General features: G+C 42.1%; 1 long non-coding RNA gene across 1 annotated transcript in view; it reads right to left on the bottom strand.

Moving 5' to 3' along the window:
• LOC138304082 (uncharacterized) overlaps positions 1-14,338 on the bottom strand; it is a 54,055-nt gene extending 39,717 nt beyond the window's left edge. The window contains exon 1 of the long non-coding RNA XR_011205496.1: positions 14,201-14,338. This is a non-coding gene — a long non-coding RNA (uncharacterized lncRNA). The remainder of the gene's footprint in view (positions 1-14,200) is intronic.
• Positions 14,339-14,558: the final 220 nt, after the last annotated feature.

The following is a 14,558-nucleotide window of genomic DNA, read 5'->3' as shown; positions in this document are numbered from 1 at the left end:
TTGCCTCGAATTGACCAGGATAACAGTGGACCTTTTGGTATTATTAATCCACAGGTAGAAGGGCTATTAGACTCAGAATCCCCGCCATTTGTGACAAAGGGCTCAGTACTTGTTACACTAGATACACCAATAGTTAAATTATCATCTAGGAAGAACTATGTCAGACCCTGTATCTTGTCATCGTGTCGAAAGGGTCCTATAGCCTAGGAGATTTCGACATCAAAGCTCCTGACATGGAATCTGGCTGGAATTCGCAAGAAACTAGATGACCCAGATTGGGGGGGATGGTTATTGATAAATTTGACATATGCTTGTTCCAGGAAGCTTGGCTAACTTCTAATGCTTTTAGACAAGGGTTTAATTCATTTTGTAAAGAAGCCAGACCGTCCTTGGCAGGGAGAGCGGCTGGGGGAATTATTACATGGATAAGGAATACAGATATGAGTAATGTTAGAGAAATTTCTGTGGATTCAGAGGATATACTGGTCTTATCCATTAAGCAAAGGCATGGCTTTTCTTTGCTGTGTGTTAATGTTTATAATATACCAGGCCCTTCTAACCAATTGTCAAAAACTATTCAGGTACTGAATGCTTTGGTTTCAGATTATAGAACATCGCACTTTATTTTTATTGCTGGGGACTTAAATGTCTCACTTGAACCGAACTCTGCATTCTCTGAGATCACGCAGCTAGAAGATGCGTAATGGAATATTCCTTCCTTTTCTTCTTCAAAGAAGCAGTCTAAATTAAGTAGTAGGGGTTCGCAGATTATTGATTTTATGATAACACACGGTCTTCGCCCAGGAAACGGTCGGTTTCCTTTGGATTCTCCTGCAAAACCCACAGTTTTTAGAAGGTTTTACAATAGTATATGAGATTATGTGATTATCGATGTGAGGATATGGCACACTATACAGGACATTTGTGTAGGAAATCAGTATAATAGTGATCATGCACCAATCTTAGTTACATACGACGGGCTTATTTCTAAAAGAACAGATATCCAAACTAATAATGAAATCATTCCCCCTTTAAAGGTTTCTTCAAATAAGCGTGCCCTGAAATGGGACTGCTTTAAAAATTCTAAGAAACTGTGGGAGAAGATGTTAGAATTAGTATTGACACATCAATTAGTGGAGGATTCCTGTTCGCATTCCTCCGATGAGGTCATGGCTCTGCACACTGATCTTTTTTCTATCTTGAAGGATCTCTTTTACAGAACTGTCAGGGGAAATAAGCATTTAGCCATTGGACCCATAATGTGTGGTTTGGTAAAGCATGCAGGGAATATAAGTGCAGCTTGATAAAGGAAATCAAATCTAATGATAGACAATTAATAATTAGTGCTAGGCGTGAGTATGCTCTTGCAAAAGAGACCTGTAAAGATAATTGGGAAGTAGAGACATGGCAGGACTTGTTGACAGCTGTTAAGGGGAAGCACTCAAAACGCTTTTGGTCTTTGGTGGCCTCCAATGGGCGAAATGAAAATTCTAGACCAGACTGCCATATTCCACCGGAAGATTGGGTGGCCCACTTTACGAAGCTGTATGACGTTGAAATTAGCAGTAGTACAGTAGCTGGATCAGATTCCTCTTCCTTTGACAGCCTGCTTCCATTCACATTGAATGAAACCAGGATGGCTATTAACGCCCAAAAGCCAGGAAAGGCCCCGGGGTTAGACGGTATACCTGCTGATCTATATAGGTCTGATCTAAGTACGTGGGGCCCCTATGTTAATAATGTATCAAATGCCGTCTTGGCAAGTGGAACATATCCCCGCTCTTGGAAGGGTGCTATTATTGTACCTATTTATAAAAAGGGGAACAGGGCAGACCCGGCGAACTACAGACCAATCAGCCTTCTGGATAATCTTCAAAAAATATTTTGTTCAGGTTTGACAAGGGTCAAAGAGTGGCTAGAGGAATCCCAAGTGCTTAGCGATCTCCAAGCAGGCTTTGGACAGAAAATGAGCACAACTGACCAGATATTTAGGTTTCTCACTATTAAATGGAAGACTGTGGATCTGGACGCAGGGAAACTTTTTGTGGCTTTTGTAGACCTCAAATCCGCGTTTGACTTGGTCCCGCGTTGTAGATTGTGGGATGTATTAGACAGAGTTGGCTTTCCAAGCCCCTTATTAAACTTAATTAAAAGCTTATACACCGAGAGCTTTGCAAAAATTAGATGGGGAGTAAATGGGGAGGTAACAAGCGAGATTCCAATTGAAAGAGGGGTAAGGGAGTGATGTGTGTTGGCCCCTACATTGTTTTTGTTGTTAATTAATGCTTGTATCCCCTATTTAATGGCCTGCGATAATGATGCACCAAGATTAGGTGGGATAAAGACTCCGTGTTTACTATTTGCGGACGATACTTTGTTATTATCTCAAACTGCCTCCAGCCTTGCCAATTTACTTGAGAAGTTGACATCCTTCTGCAAGGATTATGGCCTTGAAGTTAACACTTCAAAAACTAAATACATGATTTTTGGTGACAAAAAACATAAAACAAGGAGGACAATTTTTTTGGACGGAGAAGTATTAGAAAGAGTGACTGAGTTTGATTATTTGGGAGTTACATTAGAGGACTCACATAAACGGCAGGCCCACTTGTTAAAAGCACACATGAGGTTGAAACAGAATTCGGGGGGCATCATGAGATTCGCTAATAGATCTTCTAGATTTGCAATCTCTCCCACAATAGAAATCTATAAAATACGAGCTAGGGGGGGCTCTTTGTATGGTGCAGAGCTATGGAGACATGGCAGTTTGATGAACTTAGAGCTTGCCGAACATTCATTTATAAAGGCTCTACTAAAAATTCCCACTAGTTCCCCTACGCTGCCTATCCGGATGGACTTAAACCTAGACTCTATTGCCCATATAGCTGCTCAAAGACCAATATTGTATTGGATCAGGATCTGGTCTATGGATATTTATGGCCCATACAGAATATGGTTGAACGCCCTGCTGAGTACACATACAATAAGGAAAATTCCCTGGTGTAATCATGTCGAAAATATTTTGACTAATTTAGGGCTGTCCCAGTTTTGGACAGACCCTCACGGTCTACCAAAAAATGCGGTACAAGTGGTCAAGGATGCATACTAGTTCAACTTAAAAATAAGGAAGCTAGCCGAGGTGTCTTCGTCCAGCTTGACAGATAGATTCACAACCATCAAATGTCACGATGAATTTGAAAAATATATGGACCTGATTTCATCCCCTCAAGCACATGCACTTTATATTGGGTTTAGACTGGGATCATTACCATTTGGCACTTTTACTTGTAGATGGTCTAAACAGAACAGTCAACAAGACCTATTCCCAATGGGCTGTGGGTTACCTGAATATATTGCTTTTGTGTTATTTTATTGGCCTGCATATGCTAAACAGCGGACTAAATGGATTGTACCACTTTGTAGATACATGGGTTTTAACAATCGGCATTTAGCTTTAAGGATTTGCAAAACGAATACCCATGGTATTGTGGTGTGTGCTCTGGCTAGATTCCTAGAGGCAATTTGGCATGTGAGAGCTAGGAATTTAAGGGGCAGCTTGCAATGTACTACACCAAAACAAGTCTAAGTTTGTAGAGCTAATTGGACATGTTGTGCTTATAGGGAACATTTGATTTGAAAAACTGTTATATTGAGCCTTTTATTTCTTGTTTATTAAGTCTAATGGGCGAGGGCCTTTATATTGTCCCTTTTATACTGGTGGACTCTTATTACATTTGATCTTGCTTCAGAATCTGTATTTGATATTTTTAACTGTTTTTCTTGAATAGTTTTATTAGTTAAAGTGTTTTATGTTATGGCTTTTTATTCTTAAATGTGTATTGTAGTATGAGCTTTTATGGTATTTTTATTACTGAAATAAAGCTTAATGAATGAATGAATGAATGAAAGGGACTTATGCAGATTGACAATGTACATAGTACAAAAGTTTTTTGCTAGACACACAGCACCACACCCACCACCACAATGACATGCACTACCACACCCACAACCACAACACCCATTATCACAGGCACATGCACCACAACCACAACCACTATAATCACACTGCCCTTCCATCATAGACACATGCACCACCAGCACAACCACCACCACACTCACCAGCACACCCGCAAGTACCCACAATCGCTATATCTACCTCAATATCACACTCAGACACACATAGAGTCACACACACATAGCTACACACAAAACAACACCCACAAATCTACAGGCTCATAATCACCTGAATCCAAAACACCTACAACACCACACTCATCCAAACAGACCCACACCGAAAAACACACACACCAAAACCCAACAAACATAAATTAACACACTGACCCAAACACCACACACCTTCAAAGAAACAAACTCTGAAACATACACCACATACACGAGATCCACATGCACCTGCAAAACAGACACACGCACACAACACCATTTCCGGCTCCCTCTACCTCCCACACCCCATCCTCTCCCACACATTCTTCTCCTTCTCCTCCACCCACTTCTACTGCCTACCTGTACCTGATCCCTAAGAAAGTTAAACCCACCCCTCACAAGAAAGATCATTGAGATGCTTGCTCTGCCCACTAGATGCCACAAACTGACAAGGTTGTGCTTGGCAGTGTAATCAGGAGGCAGGTTCTGGGCCTAAAGTCCACATTTGGATTCCAAAGAATCTATGGGCAATTATTATTTTTGTATTTAAAAGTTTAATTCTGAGAGACGTATCTAATTTTCTTTAATAAATTATAATTTATTTTAAAAAAATGTTGCCCTGGCATTATTTCTAAATTATCAGTTCTTGATTAATGACAATGTTATTAATACAAATGTGAGTTACATGGAATTAATTTCATTTATGACAGTGACAAAGACAAGTTTCATTTGTGACATATTTGTACAGTGCTTACATTATTGCTGAACATTTGTGATGGGCATGTTAATTTTGGAGCAAGCATTCATGATGATACTGGTCACTTACATCAAAATTAAACACTTTATGTTTTTGTGACCTATGAATGCAGGTGTGTTTGTTTCAAATTGATTAGTGTTAATAATAAACACATATGCATTACGCATGCAAAAACATGTTTGAGTTAAATGAAATCTAATGATTAACAGAAAATGCACAATAATAGGGGAAATGTGACAATGCATACATATATATATATATATATATATATATATATATATGTGTGTCACGTTTTAAGTTTAGAGGTGACATCGAATGTACATTTATTGTTGGTCCCACTTGTTGCATTGTGTAGTGTAATTGCAACATTTTAATAGATTTATGTTGTAGATTAATGTGTAATGTATATGTCTCTGTTTTGATAGTTAGGGAAAATGATTAAACATACCTGTATGGACACATTTTGACATTGAGATTAATGTGACTTTTTGTGTAGGTGTTCATTAGCATAAAGCCAGTTTGGACCAAATTGGTAAATGCAAATAAAATATAGAGGTGTGTTTCTTTAATTTTTCAGTCCTACCACATTACACACATAAGCATTGGCCATTATTATACTGGTGCTTGAAAGCATTTTTTTTAAAAATCCAGAGCTAATGTGCACAGACAGTTCTGATGGTAACAGGTATAACAGTCACTTTCCTTCAGTTCCGGCAATGACAGGGTTGATTTTCGTCATGGTCCAGTAGGAGCTGCAAAGGTAGGAGTTGTATGATCGGTGTCATGGCAGCAAGGAAAGAGAAAAGTAGAAAAACTTTAAGTTTCAACTTTATATGCCTTTGATTCCGCCAAGTCAAGCGTGGAGGTTTAGCCGCCAGAGTTACTTCGGCAGGAAGACATTTCGTGACTGGCCCAGCAGTAAAACTGGTGGTGGTCCCGGCACGTGCCACTTATGCTTATGGCACCGTTGACCCAGGTGTAAAATTATGGGCGTGACAGCAATTTGCCGATGGACTTTCGTCTATGGACCCACCAGCATCAAAATAGAACGGGCAGACCACCTAGTATGCAGACCTATTGGTTTTGTCAAAAAGTCGCAAATATCTACAATCAAATGTCTATGTTATAAATTCACGTATTGCAATTTTTAGTAATAGAAATTATCTACCTTTATCCCATAATTAATGTATGGGGAGGGAAGAGAGATTCTCAATAGCTGCGTATATAGGATAATTGTAGAATACTGTCTCCCTATTTCACTAGTTCCTCACAAAAAGTATCTTACCACTTTCTTGACTCCGTTTGAACCTGTTTCTCCAGAAGGAAAGACAAACCAATGTTTTTCTTTATGGATGCTCATACATCCTATTGGTGTCATGCTTCATCATCGGGTCTCACCCTGGTCCCTATAAACCCGGGTGGGCTCAACCATATTCTAGGGAGCTCTTTGAATATTATTCCTTAGGGGGGATTTGAAAGATCAAAAACACCTAAAGGACACCCAAGTTTCCCTTCATTCTAGGGTGCTTTTGCATGGTTAAAGAAATCAGATGTATGGGTGTTATTAGGGGGGTTTACTACCCTACCACCCTAACTTCTTGTTAATATGTTTCAGCCTTCTCTTTGGCCTATCAAAGGTCCTGGTTTTCATACAGACTAACCCTACGTTGATGCCCATCCAAGTATTCATAGGTCTTTTGTCGTTTTCCTAACAAAAGTCTTGTGATATCAGTAAGTGGACACATATATCACAATACATATTTCTATACAGGCCTACTTATCTGTCCCAAGGTTTTTTGGTGTGTATTAATGCTAGGGGTGGGTGAAATATTCCATTCTTCCCAGGGAATTGGTGTGATTTTGGCCACTCCATGTTACTCTTTAATACCGAGTTCTGGCCAAGTTCTGCCAATTGCACCCTTCTCTCTACTGCCACAGCTGGGTACGCCACAAGTCTAGGAGTGGCCCACTTATCTCCCCAGGGTGATGGGCCAATGAGCCAAGCCGCTGCATACTCTCATTGCAGGCAACAGCCGACTCCACCTCCAGGGAGCGGGCATCACAGCAGGTGAGCGCAGCTAAGTGGCTCGTTGCAAATGTGTTTTTCAAGCAGATGTAGCAACTGTATTGTGGTAGGGTCACATGTCCAGCACGCATGTAACAGATGTTTAATGTCAGATGATACCCGATTATTCCCCTTGACTAGAGGTGTCTCACATTAGTGTGGACATATTGCTCACTGGCTTTCCCTGCACCCCTACCAAATCTCCTTTGTTAATTCATATTGGAATTTAATTTGTGTCAGAATCATAATTTATCAAAATGCTTTTTGCCAGGCCTTTATTTTAGGGTCTCTTTTAAGAGGGGATAATCTTCCAATCCTGCAGAATTTGATTAATTATTTACAAAAATAGTAAGACTGTTGGCTGCCATTTAGAGATGCCAATCTCATTCACTATGAATAGGGCTGGAAGATTAGAAGGGTTATGTCAGCTTGATCTCTTCCCCCGTCAATTCTGAAAAATACCTTAAAAGAGACCCAAAGTAAAGACATAACCAAAGTGTTTTGATAAATGATCATACCAACACAAAATTAAATTCCAATACAAATTAACAAAGGTGGTAGGTCCTTTTAACCATTATGAATATGAGGAAAGTACATATCCCATGATTCCCCATGATCATGTGACTTATGTAACATCATACTTACATGCCTCGGCCTGGAACACAGAGTGCTGGGGACCAACAAGAATAAAACTGTTATCCTTGCTGTCAGTCTAATGGCATAGGTGATTTGGTGGCCTAATAGGTAGTGTGGTGGTATGGTACCCTTTGCGTGGTAAGTAAACGATCCATTGAGCACTTCATGAACGTGATGATAGCTTTAGGATTGCAGTTTCTTTTATTAAAGGAATTCTTGCCCATGTTTTTTCAATGTTCACAGTGTGACAACAAGGATGTGCCTCCACTGACCCATATATGGTGCTAATACACACCATTTAGGGCATTAATACACACCAAAAATCTTGGGACAGGCAAGTAGGCATGCCTGGATATATGTGTTGTTCTATCTGTGTGTGTCCTCTGACTGACATCACAAGACTTTGGTTAAGAAAAATGACAAAAGATCTACGAATATTTCGATGGGACATCAACATAGGGTTACTCCTGATGAAAATTTAGGACCATTGATAGGCCATTCAGAGGGTTGAAACATGTCGACAAGAGGTTAGGGTGGTAGGGAAGCAACCCCCACCACCAAGAACACACCTATATCTAAATTCTTTAACCCATAATATGATAATTAAAGAGCTCCCTAAAAGGTGGTTGAGCCCACCCTGGTTTATAGGGAGCAGGGTGAGGCCCGATGGTGAAGCATGCCACCAATAGAGTGTGTGAGGGTCACAACATACGCGCACTTACACCTCCACACCCACACCCGCACACACGCATTCAACACGAAACACACACCCGCATACACGCATGCACAAACATTCACACACACACATACAACACCCCCTCCCCTGTTGGAGCACCCACTTATCTGTGTTCAGGGGGGCCTCCGGCAGGAGACGGGACGGGGTGCTGCTGCCACCAGCAGCGACGGCCAGCAGAACACCACCAGGCTGTATAATTTGTCATAATATGGCTAGCGGCAGTCTGCTGGCATGGCACTGCTGGTGGCAGCAGCGCCACCTTACCGTCATCCGCTGATATGGCCACAGCCGGATTTCCGCTATCCTTCTGGTGGAAACCTGGCTGTGGTCATATTACGGTGGACGGCTGGTAGCCGCGGCGACGGTCTTTTGGCGTCCGTCCCCGTGGCGGTAGGCAGTTTTTACCACCAGTTTCATAATGTGGGCCATAATGCTCTCCTTCTTAATTTGATCCTTAACTTGTTTTCTATTCATTTTCATTGACCAGAAATGTGTGTTACAAATGCCTTTCTAAACGTTGTTGTGGGCTGGTTTTATTTTCTTGCCTCATTTTTCGTTTTTGGTAGCATTGTGCTACGTTAGTGCCTTAAAATGTGTTTAGCCCAATAATTGTCATTCTTTCAAAATTAGGTTGTTGGAATAATGTAGTTTCCCAATGGCCAAGATCTTTTAAGAGCCACCTTATATTATATGTAATTTGATATTGTCATTTATATATTTTACGTTTCAAGCTGTACTTAGTAGATAATTTCAAGAAAGTACAATAGCACATCATAAACTTTTTTAAAACTTTATAAACCAATACAAATATTTTCTTCTAATTTTACAGAGCTTGTTTAGTTGCCTCTTGTCTTTCTATACATTACAAAAGGAGAACCAATCTAGATTTCACATGAAAACACAGAACAAAGAGAAAGTGTGGTCTAAACAATATTGCTGCCTTTTAATTTTTGTGAGGGTTTTTGCAAGGGCTTTGATTAACCAATAATATTGTGTTTCATCATCATCATTTACTGCCGTGTCCCACAAACATACAATGGTGTAACACAGCCGAACATATCACTAGGCTTTAGCCCTAGTTACTTATGAACAACTGAACAAATTCAGATAAAATAACCAAAATGACACTTTCCACAGCATAATCCATATTTTCACAAATTTCATAACTATAGAGTCTGTAGAAATATCTATATATATATATATATATATATATATATATATATATATATATTACCTACTGACGGTCACCAGTAGGTAGTTACAGTTAGGACCATGTTCCCATAGGAAAAGCATCTTTTGACTTCTCTATATCTTTGCCACCATTTGACCAATCTTCACAAAATTTTCTTTAAAAAAATTGTCACGGTGATTCATGTTGCGCTTGGAAAGTTTCGGGGTGATCTGTCAAGCGGGGGCTGAGAAAAAGAGGCCACAAAAAAGGTTGCGTTTCCCATGTTAATTTCCAGACATAACTACAGGCTGATCCACTGAACGGAATTGCACCAAATTTGGCAGAAAGCTAGCTGTCAGTACGGAGATTACTCTTTCACTTATTTGGTGTGAATCCGTTCAGTAGTTTTTGAGAAATTTAGGGAAATTCAAATTTGTATATTGCTGATCACAAAGTATTGGAGAACAAAGATGAGCTCATGCAGGAAAATGAAAAGCTCTGATTGGCTGCCAGGAAGTGTTGACAGCCACCTTGGGACTTTGATTTAGCCAAGTCCCATAAAAAATAGTAAAAATAAAATAAAATGGGCCAAGGTAGAGACACCTTGACACCTTAGCACTGGTGGGGGGGGTCCCAGACTGACAACACGAGATAAAAAAATAATTTTAAAAAAAGTTTGGGGGCGCAAGTTCCCGATATTCGTGAATTTGCAGCAACATTTTTTTAAAAACAAGCGCAGACTTACCTGTTTGTTTTTTTATAGGCACCTGGGTGGGCCAGATCCCGGTGGCATTACAAATTTGGGCCATGATTTAGACTTTTTTTGCGCCATATTAGTGTCATTTTCTTACGCGAAAGCGGCGCAAGCTTACAAAATACAATTGGATTTTGTAAGTTGGTGCCGTTTTTGCATCAAAAAACAATGGTAATGCGGTGCAAAAAATATATAAATCAGGGCCTTAGTGTGAAGGAGGCCTTCTAGCCCCCCCCACAGCTCCAGGGACCACCACCTCCATGGCACTTTTGTTTTTTATAGGCAGGGGACCCTGTGGCCCCCCACCACCCTGGGGACCGGCACCTTCCCAGGGCTTTCATTTAAAATATGCGGGGGCCCTGTGCGCCCGATTTGCCCCTGGGACCACTATCCCCAGGGCTTCTCTTTTAAAATATGTAGGGGGGCCACTGCACCACCGCTGCCCTGGGGACTACCACCTCCCTGAGGCTTTCCTTTTAAAATATACTGGGGATCCGTGGCCTCCCACCCGCCACTGGGACCACCACCCCCCAGGACAAATATTTTTTTTAAAAGGGAACACCTTTAGGAGCCCCGGGGACCACCACCCCCAGGGCTATTCTCATGGAGCCACCGCTGCCCTGGTGACTGCCACCCCCCAGGGCCAGATCCTGCCATGTCCAGGGGTGCCTACCCCCGAGACATAGCTGTTTGCTGTGGCTTGGCAGCAGTGCTGCAGCTTCAGCCAAGCCACAGCAAACACTCTGCTGTTTGACAGCAGACCTTTAAAGCAGGTTCCGCTGTTAAACAGCAGAGCTTTCATCTCTGTCCGCTGCACGTGTGCAGGGGACAGATATTAAATGCTTCAGCAAGCACGAAGCTGCTGTCAAAGCAGATCCGTGCTTGCTGAAGCAATGGCACTGCAATGCTGATAACCCGTAAGGGCATTTTATTATTTTTAAAAAATGTTAAAAAAATTAAAAGAAAAAAAATTTTGAGACTGCGAGGGAGCCCTTGAAGGCTACCTTGCGGTCCTAGAAAGCCCATAAAGGGCAAAACAAATTTTCTTATTTTAAAAAACAAAGACCTGGAGCTTTGGGGATTTTAGTCCAGGTGGACTCATTACAATTTTTTTAAAAACATTAACAAATATATTTAGAAGCTGGGCTTCTGTTTCTTCAAGAATCTGATATCATTCAACCTGGCTGTGCCTCTCTTCCCTCAACCCATAACTGAACATCCCCCACCTTACCCATGCCTTAAATGTCTCTCACACAGCCCCTACAGTAGTGCTATTTCTATTCAGCTCCAAAAACTCTGGGATACACCCTTCCATAAGGTGTACATACTCTTCATCCAATAACAAGGTGTGGTCAAAGATCCAAGTAAATACTCCCAACCAGGACCCAGGGGCCTCCAACTGTAATACCACCAGTTATGATCAGATATAACTCTCGGAAATATGTCTATCTGGGCCCCTGCAATTAACGTGCATGAAATCAACATGTAGTCAAGCCGGGCAAGTGAACTATGCGGTGCGGAAAAATAAGTAAACCCAGGATCGTAAAGTCTAAGCCAATCCTAAGCATCAGTCAAGCTGTGGGTATCGATCAGATGCTGCAGAGACTGTAGAATTCTTGGTTTCTGCCCATGATATGCCCTAACTTCTTGTCTGAGCTATCCCACATACCTATTAAAATTAAAATCCCCACAAAGCCCGATCGAGGTAGGCCTATGAGCCAACTCGTTGTTAATCCAATCAAACACTACTAAGTCATCAACCACTGATCCATACACCAAGGCAATTGTGAAGCATTGCCCTCCCCCATAACATTTCATAATTACCCATTTACCAAGGTTATCCACCATTGTCCAACTGAAAGTGCAGGCCTTACCCCGAGCCAGAATAGCCACCCCGCGTTTGTGTTCCCCGCATTGTATGACCTACGAGTTTGAAACCCAGATTCTCTAGCACTGACTTTAGTTCAGCCTCAAAGTGAGTTTCCTGTAAGCACAAGACATCCACCTACAAAATCTTAAGCTCAAGTGCAACCCTCCTCCTCTTTATACTATAATTCAACCCACATATATTGATTGACGCAATGTGTAATTTACCCATTAGAATCCAACCGTCGCCAAAGTCTGTCTGCCCCATTTCTTCAGCTCCCTGCCCCATCCCTTCCTACACCCACCCCAACCCCGACTCCAGGCCCTCTCCCAACCACCCCTTCTCCCACCAACCACTACAACCCCCCATTTGTGATCAATTGAATCCATTGGGATCCAAATAATTACCATAGGTTCACCCTCATGCAGCCCCCCACCCTGAACACAACAAAATAGAATCCAATTTCAGAGATCTAGCTCTCTCCTACGTATCCCCTACTGTCACATCCAACTATGTGCATTCACTAATACCAACAGGTTTGCCCCCTATTTTCTCCCATTTGCATGTTGTACCCTATTCAGTTTTTCTGGCAAGCTGTGTCTGCTCCTTGGGAAATTCTGATGCTTTTACTTCAGATTGTAATGTGTGGCTTTTCCCCTTAAAGTTAACCTTCAATTGGGCCGGATTCATCAAATGAGTCTTAGCCCCTAAATCTTGAAAAGGTTTGACAAGTTGTCCGAGCCGCCAACGTCTCTCAACTGTGACATGACAGAAATCTGAATGAACAAAGAAGGATTGGCCCTCGTGATTCCTCTTGGCATCTGGGCGTGCCTTTAAAAATATGGCCTGTCGCAATAAAAAATTCCCAAAGAAGACCAACATAACCCTAGGCTTCTCTTGTTGGCCATTCTGGGTCCCTTTCCGAGTAAGATGAAAGCAATCTACCTGCTGGACTTCAAGCTCCAAATCTCAAGTAGAAAGTTCTGGGAATGTACCTTTTAAGAATTTGACCATGAATGCCCTGCAATCACGTCCTTCAACACCTTCTGCCAGACCAAGAAAGCAAAGATTATTCCATCATTGCCAGATTTCAAAATTATCCACCTTCCTCATTAAATCTAAGACTTGTGACTGTTGCTGTTTGAGATCACCCTCTAACCCTCTGACATCTTGCTCCAGTGCTACAGTACGTTCCTCCACAAGCGCAATCCATGCCCCGATCTCGGAGCAAGTTTTATTTATTTTCCTCAATACCCCATGCATATTCTTATTCTCGAGTCTGGCTCTACTACTCTCAATCCGGGCTTCCTCTTGGAATTGCCTTAAAGACTTATAAATGAGGCTCAGCGTGGGCTCTTCCTTGCTCACAGAGGCTTGTTGCCCTGTCTTTTGTTGTACTGAATCACCATGTGGCCAGACATCTTCAGGATATACCTGACTTGTGGCTGAATAATCCCACTTCAGTGCTCAGTCTAGCGGGGGGCTACCCCATTCCACTATTGACATTTTCCCCCTAAGCTGCTTGGACCTTTTTGAGCAGTGCTTCTTTTGTTTGACTGTGGCGACTTCCTTCTCCTTGGTTGCAGAGTTCGCTTCAGAAATGCCTGAGGACACAGAAGGTGAAGTCTCACTAAAATCACTCAGCTCTGTGGCAGAATATTGAAGATCGTTTGTGAAAGAGAAGAATTTGTCTCTATGTTTTGGGGACCCACCAGTGGCCAATCCGCCGCTCCACCCAGTTTCCCCTATCATGCTGATGTCCAGCTTATACAACTTTACATAGCCAAAGTCCAGCACTGCTTTTATTGATTAGTCCTTCAGCTATGCCGCCGGTTGTGCCCCCTCCCGACGCCCTGCAAATCTGTCTCAGTCCGGCCCTGTGCCATTCTCTACATCCCAGCCAATATCATGCCAACCGCCCCGTTCGTATCTCTTCCATTTACATTTACACTATCATTGTTATTGCCTGAGGAGGGTGCAATGAGGTTTTCATTTTCCTTAACTTTATGTTCCTCATCAGACCACTGTGTGGTTTCCCTCAAGTTTCCCTCACCTTCTTGGCACAAAAAGTCACCAGAGTCCCTGTCTTCATCGACCCTGGAGGTTACATTTTCTGTTGATATCTGGAAAAAATCTGTAATAGTATTTTGAAGAGCCACCTGCACAAACTGAACATCACTCGCTTTTGAGTCCCAACCCTGGCTTGCGGTCTGCTTCGCCCCTCCCTCCTCATTCTTTCACTGTCTATTCTCCAGCTTCCGCATTCCAATACTGCTTCTGCTCCCTGAGCTTGTTTTCACAAACTGCCTGTAGTGTCGTCACCGGTGCTGGACGACACCACCACGCAGAGACTGAAGTGGTGTGTGCAATATTACCCCTACAATCGGGGTAGAATGGACTGCACCGGGACG

Source organism: Pleurodeles waltl, chromosome 7, assembly GCF_031143425.1.
Source record: "Pleurodeles waltl isolate 20211129_DDA chromosome 7, aPleWal1.hap1.20221129, whole genome shotgun sequence".
Taxonomy (NCBI): domain Eukaryota; kingdom Metazoa; phylum Chordata; class Amphibia; order Caudata; family Salamandridae; genus Pleurodeles; species Pleurodeles waltl.
The sequence above is the reverse complement of the archived record's forward strand: the minus strand, read 5'-3'. Positions and strand labels throughout refer to the sequence as shown.